Source organism: Puma concolor, chromosome D3, assembly GCF_028749965.1.
Source record: "Puma concolor isolate L17-30 chromosome D3, mPumCon1.1.hap2, whole genome shotgun sequence".
In the NCBI taxonomy this organism is placed as follows: domain Eukaryota; kingdom Metazoa; phylum Chordata; class Mammalia; order Carnivora; family Felidae; genus Puma; species Puma concolor.
In genome coordinates, this window is record NC_141678.1 from 33,462,172 (window position 1) to 33,484,582 (window position 22,411).

General features: G+C 41.6%; 1 protein-coding gene across 5 annotated transcripts in view; it reads right to left on the reverse strand.

Moving 5' to 3' along the window:
* The window catches only part of LOC112868244 (piezo-type mechanosensitive ion channel component 2), a 473,665-nt gene that overhangs the window by 360,293 nt on the left and 90,961 nt on the right, over positions 1-22,411 (reverse strand). The window lies entirely within an intron of this gene.

A 22,411-nucleotide genomic window follows, 5' to 3' on the forward strand; every position in this document is an offset into this window, starting at 1 on the left:
ATTTTATTTTTCTAGAGAAAAGTATAAATGAGGCCAAGTAAATGGGCTTCATGGGAATTGTCTGAAAGGCCTTGAAGTACTGAAGTTGGTGAGCTGTCTGGGGCAAAATGGCTCCCTCTGGTGGAAACAGAATCCTCTCTCTGATGGGACATGTTACATAACCCACAATGTGAGACTGTCCCAGGTGTCACAGTGAGAAGGGAGAGTCTGCTATTGGTATCCTGATAGTCCGTGGCGGGTGGGAAAACTGAAGAACATTCTAAAACGTGGGTCATTAACTGGTTAGCATTCCACTAAACTTCTCTAATCATTGCCCCACACTCTCTGGGGTAACAAGCTGGGGGAATCCTGAACAGTGATGTGTGCCCCAAAACACGCACATTGCGAGTTCCAAGAAACCGCTGAGGAGATGGTCGGGACATGACTTACAAGTTCCCCAAGTTTAATCATAGGGCTCTAGGAATGAAGAGGAAGAACAATTCAATACCAAGCTCGGGAGCTGCAAAAGACCCACAGGCTGGAAGAGTTGTGAGCGGGGCAGTGTAGCCCCGAGCTTGTGAAGGGACAAAGACATGATTTCAAAGCAAAAACAGCACCACAGAGCCCGTCCTGTGTTGCCGACAGCCACTCTCATTGTTTCTAAAGGTCAGTGGGTTCTTAAACTAAATAGTTGGAACCGGAGGAAATCACGATGTTAGTCATTGTTTATTTTACCATATTAGCTCCCCACATCTGTGGCCATTTTGCGTTTAGACTAAACGTGTTCACCATTTTTCTGCGATGTCAACTGTATGGACCTTCTTAACATGAGAAAACATCACAAATCAGTGCTGCTTCAATACAATGCTGTGCAATTTGGAAAATTAAGTATAGAGTCCTGTGAGGAACTAATCTGCCTGCTACTCCATCCAATTCTCCAACGGGGTAACATCCGCTCACTGAATGTCTATAGTGCCACTCGGCAAAACCCAGCAATGTCAAAAATGATACCTGGAGCTGAGCAGAATTAGTGTCTCTTCACCGATTATAGCCATGTCCCACCTATCTTTCTCCAGATGGCCATTTTATCCAAGGTCCTGGCTGCCATCTTGTCTCCATGACATCTAGTTCCTACTACTCATAAAGGCCAAGTGTTCTCTCTAGGAAAGATGCTTTCTTTTAGCAGTGTTTTGGGGGGAGGCAACATGGAGCACCCTGTAACCATCTCTCTCCTGAGAGTTACAAATCGTGTTCTCATTCAGGCCAAGAAGAAACCTCTCCCTGACAAGGCAAGATGCTAAGAAATGTACACCGGAGAGAAGGCTACGGGAAGGACAGACCCTGGGGGGCAGCCTCAACCATCTGTTGTCCCCTCCGATCTCAGGAGGACTCCCATCCTTCACAGGCCAGTCACACAGGGTCAGCATCCCGCACACACATATGCCTCCTGGCCACGGGCACTGACCATGTGCACTTTGCATGCACAGCCCCCACTGACCCTTGTGGGGCCAAGTGTCAGATAGCCAGTGTGGGAAAAGGAAGTTCTGCTGTTTCACCAATAAAAGCATTCCAACGCTCGCCAGATTGTGAACAAACACCACCCATGATTACTCAGTGGCTTGTCCACAGAACAATGATAACCTGGACATAGTCCTACCCGGAATGGGTTTGTTAGCAATCTGGAGGGTAGGGACGGAGATGAAACAGACCTCCTGATGGCCTGAGAGGAGGCTATCAGAAAGTCACCTGTTACGGTCAGCAGGATGCGTGTGTTTGACGAAGGATACACCTGGATGTTATCATACAGCTGTGAGAGATGGGAAGAGGAATGCCGGAAATTAACTGTAACATGGAGGCACTTCAGGGACCCTCATCAGCCTCCTCAGTTGAATGAAATTTATAGTTAAGATATAGAAAAATCCTTCTTTAGAGTCTTCTTCTGATAACTTTAAGTTTTAGCTTTATCAGTAAGCGGGCTCTGACTCTCCAAAAATTATCAAAAAAGTGTTTTGGCATATAAACGGGGCTATTCTAGATACATGTTGAATCAGCTAACTATAATCCCAGCCTGATGAAATTTCCAATCTGTTTTGTTGTTAACAGGCTACAAATAAACAGTTGATTGAGTAAATCAACATTTTGCGTTAAATTGAAAAGCCAAGTTAACAAATGCTTACTGTATAAAGCCCATACTAGGTCAAGAGAATGGTGATCTGAAAAAGTAGGGAATATCTCCTTCCTTTTCACACACACAGCGTGCGCGCGCGCGCACACACACACACACACACACACGCACACACTTATCATTAAGGTCACCAGATCTAGCAAATAAAGATGCAAGGAGTCCAGTTAAATTTGAATTTCAAATAAAAGTGAATAATTTAATTTTGTACTATTAAGTATACATTTCGTGTAATTTAGGAAAAATTATACTAAAATGTTGGTGGTTATTTATCTAAAATTCAAAAGTAACTGTCCATACTGCATTTTACCTAGTAATCATAATGTTTCATATTATGTATGCATGTATGGACTATAGATAATTTGCTTGTTTTTTGGACATTTTTCCTCTGTGTAGGCAAGACAGAAGTTTCAAGAGAAAGAACAAACCTATACATTATGCAAGAACCAACAATTAAGAAACATTCATGAAATTCATGGGGTGTAAGTACCCATTTTCTGCCTTCCTATATTCCTCATAAACAGCTTACTGATATGTTTGAAAATAATACCATTGTTAGTGAAAATGGTCTCATCAACACACTAGTCCTGACATTATCTTTTCACACATATTAGATCCACAAATGGGGATTGAAATATTAGAAGAAAAATTACACACACACACACACACACAGAGGCAAATTAACCTGAACCTATTCCTCATTTGTAAAGTGGGCAGATAATAATACCAATCTTTTAGGATATTGTTGTGAATGTTATAGAAATTTAAAAAGTAAAAAAAAAAAAATCTTTGTGAAATGTAAAAACAAATATTATTAAATTAATGGAGAATTTAAACATTGAAAATGTTGAAATTGCAAGCTTCTTTCACATCCCTCCTCTACACCCCATCTTGTAAGGATAACACATATCTCACATAGTGCCACACTCCCAGAGATAGATCTATGTCTCAAGTTTAAAATTCCAGGCCTTTAAGAAAAAAAAAATTCAGAAAAGACACAGTTAATTGCAAACCAAACAGAGAACTCCTCAACAAACAGGAAGTTGTAACAACTTCATAGAGGCTTTCCTCAGCCACACTATTTTCCAAGCTGTCATAGCATAACTCACCTTAAAGAAAATTCTAACTGCAACGTTTTAAGAAATCCGTTTCAAACAATATGATAGTTCTACTCTCCTACTTGAAGCTCTGTATCACTATAACCCTAACCTTCACATTCTAGTGGAAACGTATACAATTAATTCTTGTTATTCGAGGCAGCTGCGTTCCATAATGCCGCCATGAACACTGAATTGCAGAATACTGAACCATTGCTCCCAGGGGAAAAATAGGGTTAGGTTCCTGGTTACAATATTTTCATCAACCAATCAATATATAACCTTGTTTTATGTGTGTGCCTGTTTAAAGACACATTATTCAATATATATGGTTGATTCATTAACATCAAACTCATGGCCAACAGCACTATGACTCAGGCCGAAACAAAACCTTCCTGATAAATGTAGTTTCTCCATAGGGCACCTCACATCCTTCTTGTACTTGGGAACACTAGGCAGCACTTTAGCACTATGCTAGGGGGCCATTCTATTTTTAACTTTTTAATTTTATTTTAATCCAAGTTAGCTAACATGTAGTGTAATAATGATTTCAGGAGTAGAACTTAGTGACTCATCCCTTATGTATAACACCCAGTGCTCAAAACAACAAGTGCCCTCCTTAATGCCCCATTTAGCCCATCTCCCACCCAACACTCCTCCAGTAACCCTCAGTTTGTTCTCTGTTTAAGAGTCTCTTCTGGTTTGTGCAGGGGTGAGGAGAGCATTTTAAACAGCAAAATCATGGGGCGCCTGGGTGGCGCAGTCGGTTAAGCGTCCGACTTCAGCCAGGTCACGATCTCGCGGTCCGTGAGTTCGAGCCCCGCGTCAGGCGCTGGGCTGATGGCTCGGAGCCTGGAGCCTGTTTCCGATTCTGTGTCTCCCTCTCTCTCTGCCCCTCCCCCGTTCATGCTCTGTCTCTCTCTGTCCCAAAAATAAATAAACGTTGAAAAAAAAAATAAATAAATAAACAGCAAAATCACCAACAAAAAAGGACAAAATGTGGAAAATGGGGCACTAAATAGACTGCAAAAAGGACCCTCGTTTACCAAATGGGAGCTAAAGCAGGAAGAGTTTCACCTTGTTCTTCCCCAACTGGAAACACTCACGGTGGGTGACTCCAAGTTTCTGCCACTCTGCACACGTCCACGAATGACCATGAAAGCACTACGAGCATCATTCTGGCATCACAAATAAATTTTAGCAGGTAGGTGAGTTCACAAACACAGAATCTTCGAGTGATAAGAAGCTCTAGACTCTAGAACATTTTCTAAATAAAAAACTTACCCTTGAGGATCACTAACTAGACAGTAAAGTTCTGGATTACAGGGCTATGGTTTATATTGCTTACAGTTGTATTTCTCGTTCTTAACATAGGATTTTCAAAAAGTAACTGCCTCAACAATATTTGTCAGATGAAATCAATCGATCAACCAACACTACAATCTTGCCCTGCCATTCAATGTAGTTCTATCTTCCTATAATAGATCGTCCCATGAATAAATGGAGGGGATTGTTCACTCAGATTGTGTTAGGATGTTACAAAGTATAAGAAAAAATCCGCAAAACCCTGGACCACAAATATTTTTAAACTTCCCAGGTAACCATTCCCCAATCCCCTCCCTCCTTCCAACGAGCTGGTACTCAAATAAAAAAGCCAAGCATAGCTTTCAGAAGCCGAGTGTCCTTATTACCTGCTGCATGTGCACGAGAGTATAAAAAGCCTTTGTAAAAGCCCTAGCTGCTGAATATTTGATGAGCAACATATGGCTGAACGATAAAACCAGCGCCTGTTATACAAAGACAGATGCAGCCCAGTCAGCACCTTGTCACTGTTTTCAGCTCACTCAGATGGACAAGTGTTTGCTAAACCCTTGTTTTTATGAAAAAGTAGCCTTCAAAGCCTGCGTCTTTGATCATACCTCTCTAATAACCTGGGCGTTGAATGAACATGGCAGTAAATAGATAATTAATCCTCACCTATTGCACAGTCTGCTGGCAGGCAACTGCGGACCAAAGAAAGGGTGCCAGGTGGTAACAGATCACACCATCCAGAAGACCCTCATCCTGCAACTTTGTTGCCCATTACTCACCTCTGCAAGGACCTTGCCTTACCATTGGCCACTCTCTGTGCTCATTCTGGCTCTGCTGCTCTTAACAACCTGACCGGTTACTAACTCTCAGTATGTGATAGAGCAGCGATGGATCATGTCAACCCTTTAGTTCTGTGACCTGCACACCGAGGTTGCTCCACGGAGGCGGAGGCAGGAACCTTACAGACTGAGGGCTGCACAATGTCCTGCCATGTCATGGTGTTTCTCAAGAATGCTGAAGAAGTTAGGAGCGAGCATTTATAGGATCGTTTTGAGTGAGATAGGGCTCACCTTCAGGAAAACTGTGCTTTGCTCTAAAATGTGTCTGCGGTGTGGTCTCCTACTTTTTTTCTCATTCTTAGCTCACCCACAGGACTCATTCCTCTGGAAGCAAGTGACTTTGCACTAGACTAGTATTTTGGGGGTCAGCAAAGCAGGGGCCAGAATTCAGCCTTTACAAGTCCTCTTGGCCAGAGCCCGTGTGGATCACAGCCTGTATAAGCACTCTGAGATGCCGTTTCCCAACCCGTGTCTCCCCACCAGCCCTGCCCCAGGGTCACCTACTCTGTGATGTCTCTCATGATTGCCATCCTTGCTCTCAGAGGGAGGGACGGGAGAACCTGGGCAGAGCACTACAGATCCACTCCAAGGAGAGTTAAGGCATTCCCCACGGACTACAGGAGCCCTACCTTGCCGGGTGTCCTTGCATTTTAAAAGAGCAACTTTCAATTTGCAGATGCCATTAAACCCAAAGGAGTGTGATAGACAATGAAGAAGTTGATCCATGAGGGTGACAATCCTTTGCACCCAATTGTCAAGGGATCCTGTAGCACTGATCATGACGAGCCAGTTGTAGAGAAAAAAAGAAAGAGGCTATCTTAATGATCTGAAACCACTCCAGAATACACGCATGCAATCCTTGATACCTAAATGCCCACAGAGTCTTGGCCTTCAGGTCTGGAGCTCTGGAAAGGGACTGCAGGCCAGCCCAGCCGTTGCCACCTGCAGAGGCAGTATGCCAAGCACCATGTGCCACTTGTCACAGCTTGACAGCTCTGTCTCCAGGCCACCGAAGAGGCTGCTGGTGGCTTTCCCCAAATGCTCCTTACATGCACATAGTATTGGCAAGTGGAAATGCAGAAAATATATTTAGGAAAAATTAATTTTAAAAAATGGAGAGAGTGGGGCATCTGGGTGGCACAGCAGGTTAAGCGTCCGACTTCGGCTCAGGTCATGATCTCGTGGTCCGTGAGTTCGAGCCCCGCATCGGGCTCTGTGCTGACAGCTCAGAGCCTGGAGCCTGTTTCAGATTCTGTCTCCTCTCTCTGCCCCGCCCCTACTCATGCTCTGTCTCTCTCTCTCTCTCAAAAATAAATAAACATTATTATTTTTTTTTTTAATGGAGAGAGTAAGGATAGGATGGAGGCAGGAAAGAGAGAAGGGAATGAGGGAGAACCAAATGGTAAGCTATAAGATTAAAAGAACCAGTGTTTTCGGTTACTGGTGGCTCTCGTGCCAAGTTGAATGCCTGGCCCACTTCAGACACTCAATAATGCTTATTCAGTGAACAAGCAAAATTAACGCATATTTTGTATCAATATCCTCAGTATATTCTTTCTGCTTAATGCTGAAGAAATACAGTAAAAAGTGGTTTACAGTACAACTGTCCACTTACATTGTCATAAAGCAATAAGACAACATGCAAAATCTATATGGAATTATTTTCACTTTGTATTAATTTTATCATATAGTCCAATGAGGGAAATGTCCATGTAGGTAACTGAATTATTTATACTAGACGCTCTCACTCCTTTAATCAATTTACAACTTGTTCATTTCAAGAATTATTCATGAACCTCTGTGTGTTTCTCGGTTTCCTTATCCATAAAATACAGTAATACTAACACCCATCTCATAAGGGAGTTATAAGAATTAAATGAGTACTGTCTAGAAAACTTGGGAGAGTTTTCTGGCATATAGTAAACTTTTAAAAGTTAAAAGTAAGTTTTTATCTCAAAAGGTTATTTTGTATAAATCTGTGCAAACACAGGTGGGTTAAGAGAAACAGTCACACAAGAGGTAAAGTCCAGACTCCCTAACAAATGAATCAAACAGAAATTAGTCTTGTCCAGTCTTTGAAGTAAGCCAACTTCTAAACTGAAAGAAACTGACTCAAAATACATACATAAGCATATTAAATCAGTTGAACATGTTCAAAGGGAAAATAAATTGTAACAGTTAGAGGAGGTGTGCTCCCTTTCTCTCTCTTTTTTTAAATTTTTTATTTATTTTTGAGACAGAGAGAGACAGAGCATGAGCAGGGGAGGGGCAGAGAGAGAGGGAGACACAGAATCCGAAGCAGGCTCCAGGCTCTGAGCTGTCAGCACAGAGCCCGACGCGGGGCTCGAACTCACAAACTGTGAGATCATGACCTGAGCTGAAGTCGGATGCCTAACCGATTGATCCACCCAGGCACCCCATCCCTCTCTTTTTCTTGATGAGTCTGTCTAAAAGTTTATCAATTTTCCTTACCTTTTCAAAGAAACAGCTCTTAGTTTCACTGATATTTTCTACTGTTTTTTTTTTTTCAGTCTCTATTTCACTTATTTCCTCTCTGAATTTTATTATTTCCTTCCTTCCACTTAGTTTGTGTTTTGTTTGTTTTCACTTTTCTAGTTTCTTTAGATGGAAGGTTAGATTTGAGATTCTTCTTATTCCCTCAGGTAGGCCTGTATTGTTATAAACTTCCCTCCCAGAACTGTTTCTGCTGCACCCCAAAGATTTTGAACTGTTGTGTTTCCATTTACTTTGTCTCAAAGTATTTTTTGACTTCCCCCTTTGACTTCTTCATTGACCACTGGTAGCATTTAGTAGCATATTTTTCAGCCTCCACCTGTTTGTGTTTCTTCCAGATGTTTTTTGTTGGTTCATTTTTTGTTTTTGTGTAACTGATTTCTGGTTTCATACTGTTGTGGTCAGATAAGATGCTTGACATGATTTCAATCTTTTTTAATCTATGGAGACTTCTTTTAGGGCTTACCATGTGCTCTATCCTGGAGAATGTACCATGTACAGCTGAGAAGAATGTGTATTCTGCTACTTGTGTATAGAATGTTCTGTGAGTATCAATTAAATCCCTCTGGCCTAATGTGTTAAGACTGATGTTGCCTTAACAGTTGTCTGTCTGGTTGATCTTTCCATTGATACAAGTGGGTTACTAAAGTCCCCTAGTATTATTGTATTACTATCAACATCTCATGTTATGTCTGATATTAGTTGTTTATATAGTTAGGCACTCTTATGTGGGGTGCATAAATTTTACAAATGTTAGATCCTTTCTTGGATTGACCACTTTATCATTATAGAATGCCTTCTTCGTTTCTTGTTACTGTCTTTCTTTTAAAGTCTATTTTGTTTGATAGGACTATATTCTCATTTCCACTTGTGTGGAATATCTTTTTCCATCCCTTTATTTTTAGTCTGTGTGCATCTTTAAATCTGAAGTGAGTCTCTTGCAGGCAGCACAAAGACAAGTCTTTTTTTTTACTCAACCACCCCACATCTTTTGATGGGAGCACTGAGTGCATTTACACTTACTACTGATAAAAACAACTCACAGATTTGTACTCATTGCCGTTTTGTTGATCATTTTCTGGTTCTTCTGTAGTTCTTCTCTGTTCCTTTCTTCTTTTCATGCTCTTTTCCCTTGTGATCTGGTGCCTTTCCTTAGGGTTATGTTTGTATTCCTTTTTCTTTAGTCTTTGTGTATCTATGTATAGAGCAGTCTATTTTAAGTTGATGGTGGCTTAAGTTCAAACACATTATAAAAGCAATTACATTTTTACTCCCACCTCCTATGTTTTGGTTCTCATGTTGTATTTTACATCTTATTATTTTGTGTATCCCTAGACTGGTTATTGTATATATAGATGATTTGACTACTTTTATCTTTGAGCCTTCATACTAACTGTGTAGGTGGCTAATGTACCACCTTTACTGTAAGTTTATCAGGAAAAAATAGAAAGGTCCCGAATAAAATCATAAATGAAAGAGAAGTTACATCTGCTACCACAGAAATACAAAGGATCATAAAAGACTACCACAAATGATTATTTACCAATAAATGGGACAAGCTGGAAGAAATGGATAAATTTATAGAAACATATAATCTAAGACTGAATCAAGAAATAATATAAAATATTAACACACCAAATACTAGTAATGAAATTGAATCCATAATCAAAAACCTCCCAACAAATAAAAGTCCTAGACCAGATAGCTTCATAGGTAAATTCTACCAAACATTTAATGAAGAGTTAATAGCTATTCTTCCCAAACTATCCCAAAAAAATTAAGAGAAAGAAATGCTTCCAAACTTCTTCTATGAGGCCAGAAATTCTGTGATATCAAAACCAGAAAAAGACATGACAAAAAAGTAAAATTACAGGCCAATATCCCTGATGAACATGGATGCAAAACAAAATTCTCAACAAGATATTAGCAAACCAATTAGCAAACCACCTTACCAAACAAACAAAAAAGATAAAAACTGTATTATTGTTTCAATAGATAGAAAAAAAGCATTTTATGAAGGTCAACATCTACTTATGCTAAAAAAAAAACACCTCAACAAAGTGCATATAGAGGGAACACACCTCAGAATAATAAAGGGCATGTATGAAAATCCCACAGCTAATATCATACTCAATGGTGAAAAGCTGAAAGCTTTTCCTCTAAGCTTGGGAACAGGACAAGGGTGTCCACCCTTGCCACTTGTATTCAGCATAGCATTGGAAGTCCTAGCTACAGCAATGAGACAAGAAAAAGAAATAAAAGGCATTCAACTTGAAAATAGTAAAACTGTCACTATTTTCAGAAGACAGGAGACTATATATAGAAAAAAACCTAAAGACTTCACCAGAAAAACCATTCGAACTAATAAATGAATTCAGTAAAGTTACACAATACAAAATTAATATACATTGGGCACCTGGGTGGCTCAGTCGGTTAAGCATCTGACTTTGGCTCAGGTCATGATCTCACGGTTTGGGAGTTCGAGCCCTATGTCAGGTTCTTTGCTTGTCAAAGTCAGCAGAGCCCACTTTGGATCTTCTGTCCCCCCCACCTCTGCCGTGTGCGCGCTCTCTCTCTCTCTTTCTCAGAAATAAATAAATATTTTTATTTAAAAAATTAATATGTATTGGGGCGCCTGGGTGGTTCAGTCAGTTAAGCATCTGACTTCAGCTCAGGTCATAATCTTGCAGTTCGTGAGTTCAAACCCCATTTTGGGCTCTGTGCTGACAGCTCAGAGTCTGGAACCTGCTTCAGATCCCGTGTCTCCCTCTCTCTCTGCCCCTCCCCTGCTCTGTCTCTGTCTCAAAAATAAACATTAATTTTTTTAAAAAAATTAATATACATTAATTCTGCATTTCTATAAACTAATAAACTATCATAAAAAGAAATTTTAAAATCAATCTAATTTACAATTGCATCAAGAAGAATAGAATATGTAGGAATAAATTTAAGCAAGAAGGTAAAAGACCTGTGCTCTGAAAACTATAAGACACTGATGAAAGAAATCGAAGATAAATGGAAAGATATTCCATGCTCATGGACTGGAAGAAAGAATGCTGTTAAAATGTCTGTACTACCCAAAAGCAATCTACAGATTTACTGCCATCCCTATCAAAATGTCAATTTTTCACAAAACTAGAATAATCCTAAATATTGTATGGAACCACAAAAGACCCTGAATAACCAAAGCAATCCTGAGAAAGAAGAACAAAGTGCATGCATCATGCTTGCTGACTTTGAACTATACTGCAAAGCTATGGTAATCAAAACTGTATGATAATGGCACAAAACCAGACACATAGATCAATATAGAAAGCCCAGAAATAAACCCACACTTATGCAGTCAGTTAATCTTCAATAAAGGAGGAGGGGCGCCTGGGTGGCTCCATCGGTTAAGCGTCCGACTTCGGCTCAGGTCATGATCTCACAGTTTGTTGGTTCGAGCCCCGCGTCGGGCTCTTTGCTGACGGCTCAGAGCCTGGAGCCTGCTTCGGATTCTGTGTCTCCCTCTCTCTCTGCTCCTCACCCGCTCATGCTCTGTCTCCCTCTCTCCTTCAAAAATAAATAAAAACATTAAAAAAAAAAAAAAGGAGGAAAGAATATACACTGGGGAAAAGACAGTCTCATCAATAGATGGTGTTGGGAAAACTGGACGGCTCCAGGCAAAAGAATGAAACTGGACTATTTTCTATACCAGACACAGAAATAAACCCGAAATAGATTCAAGGTTTAATTGTAAGACCAGAGAATTAAAATACTAGAAGAAACCATAGGCAGTAATCTCTTGGACATTAGTCTTAACAATATATATATATATTTTTTTTTGATCTGTCTCCTCAGGCAAGGGCAACAAAAGCGAAACTGAGTAAATGGGACTACATAAAACTAAAAAGCATCTGCACAGCAAAGCAAACCATCAACAAAACAAAAGGCAACCTATTTAATGGGAGAAGATATTTGCAAATTATATAACCAATAAGGGGTAAATCCTTAACACAACTCAGTATCAAAAAATCAAATAATCCAATTTAAAAATGGGCAGAGGACCTGAATAGACATTTCTCCAAAGAGGACCTATAGATGGCACATGAAAAGAGGTTCAATATCCCTAATTATCAGGGAAATGTAAATCAAAGCCACAATGAGATGTCATCTGTTGGTGTGTACATGGAGAAGAGGGAACCCTCGTGCAGAGTTGGTGGGGATATAAATTGGTAAAGTCACTGTGGAAAACAGTAAGGAGGTTCCTCAGAAAAATAAGACTAGAACTACCTTATGATCCAGCAATTCCACTTCTAGGTATTTATCTAAAGAAAATGAAAACATTAATTCAAAAAGATAAATGCACCCTATGGGGGCGCCTGGGTGGCTCAGTCGGTTAAATGTCTGACTCTTGATTTCAACACAGGTCATGATCCCATGGTTTGTGAGATCAGGCCCCACATTGGGTTCTGTACTGATAGTATGGAGACTGTTTGAGATTCTCTCTCTCCCTCTCTCTCCCTGCTCCTCCCCACTTGCTCTCTGTCTGTCTCAAAATAAATAAATACCTTAACAAAATTTTTTTAAATAAGAACAATAATAATAAATGCACCTTATGGTCACTGTAGCATTATTTAGCCAAGATACGGAAGCAACCTAAGTGTCCACTGATAGATGAATGGATTAAGAAGATATATAGTGGAATATTCCTCAGCCATAAAAAGAATGAAATCTTGCCATTTGTGACAACATGGATGGACCTAGAGGATATCGTGCTGAGTAAAATATGTCAGACATAGAGAAACAAATATGGTATGATTTCACTTATATGTGGAATCTAAAATACGAATGTGAAACAGACTAGAGAAACAGAACAATCTGGTGGTTGCTGGTGGAGGGTAAGGGATAAGCGAAACAGGGGAAGAGGATTGAAAAGTACAAACTACCGCTTATCAGATAAATAAGTCATGGGGATGCAACGTACAGAACGGGAACACAGTTAACAATATTTTAACGATTTTATGTGGTAACAGATGGTGGCTAGATTGACGTGATCACATCATTATGCATATAAATGTGGAATCACTATGTTGTACACCTGAAACTAATATAGCAACGCATGTCAACTATAATTAAAAAAATGCTGCAGGAGAGGCGCTATGATTTCTAGAGCTCTTTATCCATCTGTTCAGCATATATGGCATAAGTAGGTGCCCATGTACGTGACACGTGATCCCCACAGGTAGATATCTTAATATTGTGTCAAGGACCAGTGCCAAGGACTCAACATATGGGGAAACAAGGACGCTGATAATCTAAGGACCTCGCCCAACACCACACAGTTAAATAAATAGCAGAGCTGGATTTATATCCTGGGGACAGAGAGCCCATACCATTTACCTCAGTCTATCCAATACAGTCTATCCAGTACAAAGCCTGACAGGGTAGGCAGTGGTACATGTTTGTCCAATGAATAAACAAAAGAATAGTAATTTGGAGATGAGATCAACAAACTGATACCAATTCAGGTAAGATGCCTTCCTGTAATGACAGGACCTCAATCTGAACAACAGCTAAGGCCATATTACAGGCTTGGTATATCAGAGCCAAATAAAGGAAAGAGTTTGGGATTTCTGAAAACCTATCCTCAGTCATAAACCAACATGATCCAATGCTTGCTGGGCTGAGAATTACATGTATTCCTGAAAGTCCTTCTGTCTGACCGAGCAGTGGTTGCCAAATTTAAAACAAAAGAATGTTACATCTGAACCATCCCGAAAAAGGACCTATAATTAATTCATTCAAAAGTTCGAGAAACAAGCATCTCGTTATTTCTGTTAGCATTCCTCTTGGTGGTGAGCAGATATTAATAGTAAAACACCTAATAATTTACTCAATTAAATATTTTCTTGGGTTTTGCTTTATTATGACATAATAAAACATAGTAATAATAAGTCTAATGGTATAAAGACTAACAGTGTTTTTAACAAAAACCAGATGCAAGCAGTTTTAAATATCTGCTACTATTTCCTCCCTGACGTCTAAACATGTTTTTACAAGTTAACAGACCTCTTTGCCTCTTCATAGAGGAAAATTGAACATCATTCTTTTCTCAGGGTGCTGTTAGGGATTCTGGTAAGGTGCATCCTGGGTGAGAACCTCAGAATAAGGCCCTTTTGATGATTATTTTACACACGTACACACACACACACACACACACACACACACGCAGTCTCCGTATGATTAGTACAATTTCCACCTAAAGCGGGACCCCTGTTCAGAGCTGGATAGATGAAAATATCTTTTTCTCCCCTGTCATTTTAAAATTAACTTTGGCAATCCTTTACAAAAGTTAACTTGGCCTGCTAACCACTGTCACCAAAGTTCAGTGAAGCCTCATCTCCTTTACTACCCTCTCTAATTCTATCCCCCTTCCAAATGTTGAAAGAGATCCCAACAACGAGGAAAAAAAATACGTTCTTTGTAACTTACACATGTAAATGCAAGCAAATATACCAGGGGACCTGTTACCTTATTCAAAGTAACAAAGCAGAGTTTATTTAAAAAAAAAAAAAACAAGATATTTCAGGGACTCACTCCTTTGATCACAGGGAAGATAAAAATCTCCTCCACAAACCACGTATTGAAAAATATTTGAAGGCAAAGCCCGAAAGGGTTGGCAGCATGTGGTTCTGTTTTTCCTCTGGCAATCTGGCCTTAGCACAGGACTGGACCCACTACCTGTGCTTCCCCTACCGCAGGAGGAGCTAGCCATCATAAATGAAGACAGAAAACTTAAGAAAGATCCACACAGGCACCCGAGGTCCTTCCCTTGCCTCTACCACTGGGAGTGCTGTTCTCACCTCCTACAGGGTTGCCCAATCTTGGCAAACATTTGGGAAGAAGGCTCTCAGAATGAGTATGGGTCTTCAAACAAGAAGACAACTTTGGCATTAGAGAGAATTATACACCTTCGACAACAATTATCTCCGTATGTCTTAGTGTGTGTGTGTGTGTGTATGTGTGTGGGGGGCTGGAGAATTCTTAATCATGGGGCCCCCAAAAAGGAAGTGACTATATGAACTGAATAACACTATTAAGATAAGAGCCTTTTATCCAGCAGCCCAAGAGAACACCTGCTGGCAGGACCAAGCAAGCAGACAGAAGCAATTTCCAGCGAACAGCAAATTCACACTGTGGCCAGATGTATGCTTCTAATGTCAGAACTATTATTTATCCAGAGTAAATGAAAAGATGTAAAACTTTTTATTAAAACCAACTGAAAGACGCCCCGGACCCAGAGCATTTACAGAGTCAAGACCCAAGAATTTATGACCAGGTACGTGCAAGGACTCACTCTACCACAGTTTTGTGGGGAAGGACCCATGGAAAGGCTTGATGAGGTGGGGTGGCAGAAGGAGAACAGGCATCTAAGTCTCACAAATGTAGCCTCCCCACCAATTCCTTAATAAGAGGAGACAACAGTAATATGAGAACCTCACTATGGACTATTCCTAGCTTGTTAAGTGGATTTATATCTGGTTCACAATAAATGTGGGTTTTTCTTTTCATTCCAGAATGGAGGTTCTCCCTTTTCAATAAATCATTTTTCTATCTTCTTATCAAATGAGTTACTATATAGGGAGTGCTTACAACAGACCCTGTGACATAACAGTTGGCTACCTTTACTGTTATTAACATCCTCCCTCCAAGGACATCTCCAGATATGACATCTAACTCTCTGGTCTGGGTCAAGAAGGCACTGCCTACTATTGTAGTCAAGATTCCAGGGTAAATCTAGTTAATCGCTACTTCCTTCAGGATGCTGCCTTCTCGTCTGGGTATCTCATTTGATAACAATATCCTACATGTAATATATTCTTATATCCACATATATTCATCATGGAAAGATGTTCCGTGTGTATTTGTCCTTTGTGTGCAGCAACAACGGTGTTCTTATTCAAATAAACTTTATGTTTTTGATGTCTTTTGAGAGAAAAAGAGAGTGCAGAGTGAGAGGGAGAGAGAGAATCCCAAGCAGGCTCTACACTAAGCTCAAGCCTGACACGGGGCTCAATCTCAGGATCGTGAAGTCGTGACCTGAGTCGAAATCAAGAGTTGGACGCTTAACCGACTGAGCCACTCAGGCGCCCCGCATTCAAATAAACTTTAAACATCTTCATTTATAATGAGGAGAGACCTGAAGATATTTTGTTTATACTAAATATTCTGGGTTTTATCTCTTTTTTAAATTTTTTTTCAATGTTTATTATTTTTGAGAGAGAGACAGAGACAGAGAGCAAGCAGGGGAAGGGCAGAGAGAGAGGGAGACATGGAATCCGAAGCAGGCTGCAGGCCCTGAGCTGTCGGCACAGAGCCCGATGCAGGGCTCAAACTCATGAATCTGAGCTGAGGTCAGAAGCTCAACTGACTGAGCCACCCAGGCACCCAAGGGTTTTATCTCTTTTCTTAAAATTGACAAGACTAATTACATCACCAGCACCCCCCCCCCGCCCCCCACCATTGAAGGGACTCCAAATGTTGCATAAATCAGACCCAGCTTACTCCTAAGGCCAACTGCAGGAAAGTAGTGTGAGATGAATTTAGAGAGATGACAGCATCACTGAATAATTATATGGCTTTCTCATTCAATGAGATATATAATATCCATGTGTTTGGGAGGCAAAGAACCCTTTATTCTTCTTTTTATCCTTCACAAATTCAAACATCGTATTTTGCAAAGGGAAGTCTTTGAATTCATATTTGTTGAAAAAAATAACCCGTCACCGTAAGATATATGTTCTATATAACATAAGGCATAGGTCATCAATCTGAACCAATGCAAATTAAAATATCTCCTTTAAATATACTCCAACTATCTCTCCAGACCTGGAGCCTAGTAATCTATCAGCCAACAAGTATTTATTAAGTGACTAGGTTTCCCTTGTCCCTCGCAAATCCCCAGAGGACCTTGTTCTCTCTCGGGGGCATGAGTCAGAACAACATAGTTGCTAAGAGCACAGCCACCCATAGGGCACCTGTGTGTCCTCGGGCTTATTCTCAACCCACCTGGAATTCAGTCTCCATCTGCAGTACAAGGATTTGGGGTAACAGTTTTTAATAACAGCAGCAGCCACTTCAAAATGTCGTTGTGAGACTTAAACTAGTTCATGCACATAAATAATATGTGCTTAGTAGGCAGTGCTATTGGCTTTCTATTAACAGGTTATTTGACCCAAATACGATTTAGCAAGAAACACTGGAAATCACGTGATTCTTAGAGATATTGAGAGAGCACTGGAAAAGTCCCAAGGTAAATATTGATGGTGGTCATCCAGATGAGGCTAGGATTTCTAAAACTCTCTCGCTCTGATGTTCAAAGTAATAGTGTACTTCAAAATAATATTATTATTAGCCAATATACACTGAGCATTTACCATGGCCTTCTTCTGCAACTAATATGTTTTATTACTTATATTCCATTCAAACAAAACACTCTTCCAACATATTGGCTGACGTGTTATACTCCATACGCCACAAGGTATAGGGAATCTGTGTCTGGTTAGAGAACATAGTATCTTGGGGCACCTGGTTAAGGCGTTATCAGTTGGTTAAGCCTCCAAATCTTGATTTCGCCTCAGGCCATGACCTCACAGCTCATGGGTTTCAGCTGTATCAAGCTCTGGGCTGGCAGCATGGAGCCTGCTTGGGATTCTCTCTTTCTCCCTCCCTCTCTCTCTTTCTGCCCCTCCCATACTCATGCTTGCTCTCTCTCTCTCTCTCTCTCAAAAATAAATACATAAACTTAAAAAAAACTTAGTATCTCCTTGACTTCAAATGTATGAGCCACTTGAAGCTAATTATATATTAGTGTTTAATGGAGTGCAGTCTCAATCCCAATGCAAAGCACACCGTTAGGGAAACAGCAGAAAAAGATTTCTTTTCCTTCCTACAGTATTATATGCTTAAATAAAATGCCTATAAGAGCATAAAACATCTTGATTTACTAAATTACTCATGATCTTCTGACCCCAATTAAGTCTGAAATAGCAAAATCCCATGGCCCATTGTACCCTAAGCTTCTGTCTCCGAGGGATGAAAATATACAATAAACTGTTCTATGATGTTTGCTATTATGGAGACTAAGGTAAGCATAAGACCATAGCTATGTTTATAAATGCTTCTAAAATGAGAAAGTGTGAGTATAAATTCACTCATTCATTCATTCCATAAATATTTACTGACTGCCTTACTATACACCAGACATTGTTTCTGTGACCTGGAAATACAGGAGTAAACAAAACAGCAAAATCCTTCCCATCTTGAAGTTTACATGTCAGAAGGGAAAGAGACTCAGATAATAAATGCATTAAAATGGGACTCTGGCTCAGTTTCAGAGGCAACCCTAAAAGAGCTGAGGAACCAAGCCTCCCTCACTTTCCAATGAATGCTATGGCAAAGGACATTTGTTCTCAACCCGTGGTTCCTTCCCCCGAAGAGGATATGAAACAGAATGGTGGAGAAGCCGAGAGAATTAACTATCTTAGAAAGATTTTCAAGCCTAGTGAGAGTGGCTTCCCAGAGACACCCCTGTGAGCTCCAGGGCCTGGAGCGGCTCTGAAATATGACTTGCCTGGGAAATCCGAAGGGCAAGAAGAGGGGTGAGGGTCTTGTTGAGGTAAGTAATTGCACGCTGACCTATGGCAGATGAAAGGTGCCTGTCCTCCATGGCCTGAGTGTGCACACCCGTGTGTGTGTGTGTGTATGTGAGAGAGAGAGAGAGAGAGAGAGAGAGAGAGAGAGAGAGAGAGAGACAGAAAGCGAGAGAGGGGGGAATTGGAGGGGAGAGAGAGCTCCCTTCAGACATCAACTCCCAGGGAGAAATTCCAAGGCCTCCTGACAGCTGGGAAATGGGGTGCCTAGTCCTCAGAGGCGATTCCAAACTTACACCTCAGCTTCCTGCACATGGCAGTTTAGGAGGGATTCTGACAGGAGGAAGCGCCTCCAGCTCAAGTCCACCTGGATGGAGCAGTGGAAAAATCACTCTTAAGTAACTAGGGATGTTTTGTCTGGTGGAAAACAGACTGAAGGGAAAGATCCCCTCCACCACCCCTCCTGACAGTTGAAAAGCTATGGGTAGTTCACTGACCACGAACATGGAACTGTCTCATTTGCCTCACATGACTCTTATCAGTAAGAGTGCCAGGCATGCCTGTCCGCACAGATCGGTCCCCTGACTGCCTCCTGTGGTTCTAGTGACACTCAGGTGGCTCTTGTGTCCCAGTTCTGCTCATGACACCCCTGACTCCCCCCCACTGTAGTCTAATCCAGTCCCATCACAATATTGCAATAATGTAATTATATAATCTTCTAATGACTATAGTCCTCCAGCCTCTGTTAGCTCTTTTTTTTTTAAGTTTATTTATTTATTTTGAGAGAGAGAGAGAACAAGCAAGCACGAGCAGGAGAGGGTAGAGAGAGGGAGAGAGAGAATCCCAAGCAAGCTCCAAGCAGTCAACGCAAAACCGATGTGGGCTCAAACTCACAAACCACGAGATCATGACCTGAGCTGAACTCAAGAATCAGACGCTTAACCCACCGAGCCACCCAGACACCCCTGTTGACTTTTTTTTTTTTTTACAGTTTTTTAAGTTTATTTATTTAAGAGAGACAGAGACAGTGTGAGCAGGGGAGGGGCAGAGAGAGGGGGAGAGAATCCCAAGCAGGCTCCGCACCGTCAGCACAGAGCCTGATGCCCGATGCGGGGCTCAAACCCACGAAATCGTGAGGCCGGGAACTAAGCCACAGAAACACCCTCCAAGCTGCAACCCTGAAACTCTCCACCTGCTTGTCCCTCTATGGATACACTTAGAGGAAACATAATCACACACGAGTGAAAGGAATCCAACAGACCAAATGCAGGGCACGGGGTCACACAGTAACTTTTACACATCAGCACCATGCTTCCAATCTAGGGGGTCCACGTCATTACGTGGTCCCTGCAATGCGCACAGACGCCTTTGGCGCCGGGGGCAATCCAAACTCACTTGTGGCTTCAGGCAGACAGTCTGCGAGCAGGCAGCACAGAGGCTGCTGACAGTTCTTTCAGTTTGACAACGTGCTCTCCTACCGATTCATGAGAAACGTAGGTGAACGCGAATTTGGAGGTCCGAGCATGTCGGAGCCTGACTCTTCCTGAAAAACCACACTGTGGTCACTCTGCCAGACCCACCACTGCTTGTGTCTATGCCACGTCGGCTTGCAGGTCCCGGACCACGCACTGCCAGAAATGCCCAGTGTGCGTATCTCCAAACACAGACTTTAGAAATGTCTGGATTGTGAGCCCTGCATGTTCAGAAAAAAATATGTGGGGTATCCTCGCCTAGAGACCCTCTGTGTCTCCATAAACAAACAAACAAATAAATAAGTGAGGTTACTGTATCTGAATATCAGTCCTGTGTCTTAGCTCCTTGGTCCTGAAGTGCAGGAAAGAGGAAAGTACTCACAACAGTGCTTCCCTATACGAACTGCACAGATGCCTGTGGGTTTCCGTTTCAAGCCCAGTGCCTCCCTCTCTCCCATTAGGAGCAGCACCAGCAGACGTGCGTGCTGATCATGCTTTGCCTGGGCACCGACCTTGCAACATTTTGTGAATTCGGGATATTTCTTTACATAGAGAAGAACGGCTTTTTGCTTTTGATTTCATGCTTCACCTCCTGACAGTGTCAGTCCCTGGTGCACCAGGTAGAAACATTGGGCCGATTGTCCCGCGCTTCTGAAATAGTCGCACGACCACCCCTGCAGAGACTGAGGCAACTCGACAGAAAGCAGGGCTGGTTAGTTGGGAAGAAGGCAAAGCCAGGCACTGTCATCTAAGTATGAAGGGAGAAAATTCCAGTTACCTGATTTTCAGATAAAACCATAAGGAGATACCTTGATATAAAAGTAACAGATCATTTAATTGAACATACACAGGTGCTCCTTTTTTATTTTTTTTAATGTTTATTTATTTTTGAGAGACAGAGAGAGAGACGGGTACGAGCGGGGGAGGGCAGAGAGAGAGCGAGACACAGAATCAGAAGCAGGCTCCAGGCTCCGAGCTCTCAGCACAGAGCCCGACGTGGGGCTTGAACTCACAAACCATGAGATCATGACCTGACCCGAAGTCAGACGCTTAACGGACTGAGCCAGCCAGGTGCCCCCAGGTACTCATTTTTAAAGCACTTGTTTCTGAATGTGTATGATACCCCACCTTTTTTTTTTTTTTTCAAACATGAGCTCCAGGCCAAGCCATGAAATACAAGTTGCCTGTATGTTATAACCTTGGTTCTGAGGCCAGAAATTACTCTGTTTCAATGTCTTCGTTTATGTTGAACTGTAGGAATGAGGCAAGAGTGGGTGTGGTCCCCTGAAAAAGGGATCTTGAGGTTTGATAAGGATTATGCTTGCACTCACTTTTCTCCAGCTCTTCGTCACTTGTTGTAGTAAGGATTTAAGTGACTTCGAAGAGCCCTTACTTAGGGGGGCACCTGAGTGGCTCAGTCGGTTAAGCATCTGACTCTTGATTTCAGTTTAGGTCATGATCTCACAGTTCGTCAGTTCGAGCCCCACATCGGGCTCTGGGCTGTCAGTGAGAGATTCTCTTTCTCTTTCTCTCTCTCTCTCTCTCTCTCTGCCCCTCTCCCACTCTCATGTGCTCTCTGTCTCAAAATAAATATATAAACTTAAAAAAAAAGAAGAGTGGTTACTCCTGTTCTCCCTCAGGCAGGAAAGTCAACATGGCGGCTGCAGTCCTCACTATTCAGATGAAGAATCATAATATGCATTATAAATGCAATAGTTCAGGAAAGACAGAGCCATTATTTGCTGTACTGCATACACCAAGTCGTCACCTCTTTTCCTGAAGATTCACCACAAGTTGATAAGTTGGCGGCAGTGACCAATGGCCCTTCCCGCACCACCCTGTTGGTTGGGCCAAACACAACTTCCTTTTTTTTCCATGTTAATATACAGCCATCTCACCTGAGACACTGGGCACAATCTTTATTTCTGACGGTATTGTTTGGAAAAATTGACCTGGTGTGGTTTAATGTTTACACTTGTGGAAGCACTTCAAATATGGAAACTCAGAAGGCAGACCATGCCTCCTAATTTGAACCTCAGAAGAAATCGTCACATTCTTTTCTATGCCTTCAGATTCTTGCAGGGCAACGGGAAATGGATCCAAAATTTTGCAGCAACATGCTTGAGAAACCCTCCCCCAGACTCAGATTACTCTCTTCCAGTACTTGATTGAGGCATATGGAAGAGATCTCAGCTGATGTATAAACAAGTCATGACCGGGACCCGGCCTCCTACCCAGTACTCCTGCTACGTGGCTTGGAAATGTTAAGACGGTGCTCTGCCTCCTTTCCACTTGCCACCACATTCTCCCCAGCAATCCAATATGCAAAGCGTGTGCCAATGTTGCTCCGCCCTCTGCCTTATTTTGTTGAACATACCCTGAG